Raw genomic sequence first — 1047 nt, forward strand, 5'->3', positions numbered from 1 at the left:
AGTTCAACAACACGTTCAGTTTGAAAGTAAAGTTGCAAGTCTCAGTTTTAATTAGACTTTACTCTTCATGTTGACAGATGACCCCACTTTAGTCTTTTGTGGCGAGGTGTGGAAGTGGTTTCATCTTCCTGTGGAGAGTTCTGATTACTGAACTGTAACCAGGTGAGAGGTGATGCCTCAGACCTCCACCTCTGCTGAGTGATGGTCTTTCCAGTTGGACATAGATCTCACCTGTTCACAATTCAGTCCTAAGACCTCTCCCCAGGAAGATGAAACCACTTTCACACCTCACCACAAAAGACCCTAACGAACCCCTTAGCGGTAGGCGAGTACTAACGACTCGCATAACGAGGGGGAGGAGCAACAAACCCCCAATTGAAGCCAAGTGTCAATGGCTCCTTAAGGATATCAATATCTGAAACACCCAACTAGTCAGTCAGAACTGATGAAGCCTCTTGGATGAGCGGTGAAGTGAAACGATTAAACTATGAGAACAACCATGACCTGGATGACTGAGGATCTTCACAGACCTGCTGTCTCTAATGACATCATGAGTAGTTTCACACTTTTATTAGTCGGTTTTCCCCACATTTTAAGTGTTGCTACAGTCACATTAGTAATGAAGTATTTTTACACTATAGTCTGGGTCTCTGCATTATGAGAACTTTTATACGCTGACATGATGCTGAATTTGTGGCTACAACACCACTGCATGGCTTCTTTCATCTGTCAAGGCGAGGACCCCAAATACACAACACATTTACATCGAGCGGGCTGGCATTACAGACTTTTTCTTACATCAGGAAACTGTACAGCGCAGTGGTGCTGAGGTGGTCTGTGGTTTTGTGAAATAGAGCTCCACACTGAAGGAGTGGCGCAAAGTAAAACCCAAAGCTGTTCAACACAGTTTACCAGCCAGACAGATAATAAATGAGACAATAAAATGTTTCACAAATTCAAAATATAACAATTAAGGAGTGTTTTTTTCTGACTGATAACAAATATAAGACATTTGAAGACAACACAGGAGAGTAAACCATCCATCCA

Source organism: Stegastes partitus, unplaced genomic scaffold (assembly GCF_000690725.1).
Source record: "Stegastes partitus isolate 25-593 unplaced genomic scaffold, Stegastes_partitus-1.0.2 Scaffold1161, whole genome shotgun sequence".
Lineage (NCBI taxonomy): Eukaryota > Metazoa > Chordata > Actinopteri > Pomacentridae > Stegastes > Stegastes partitus.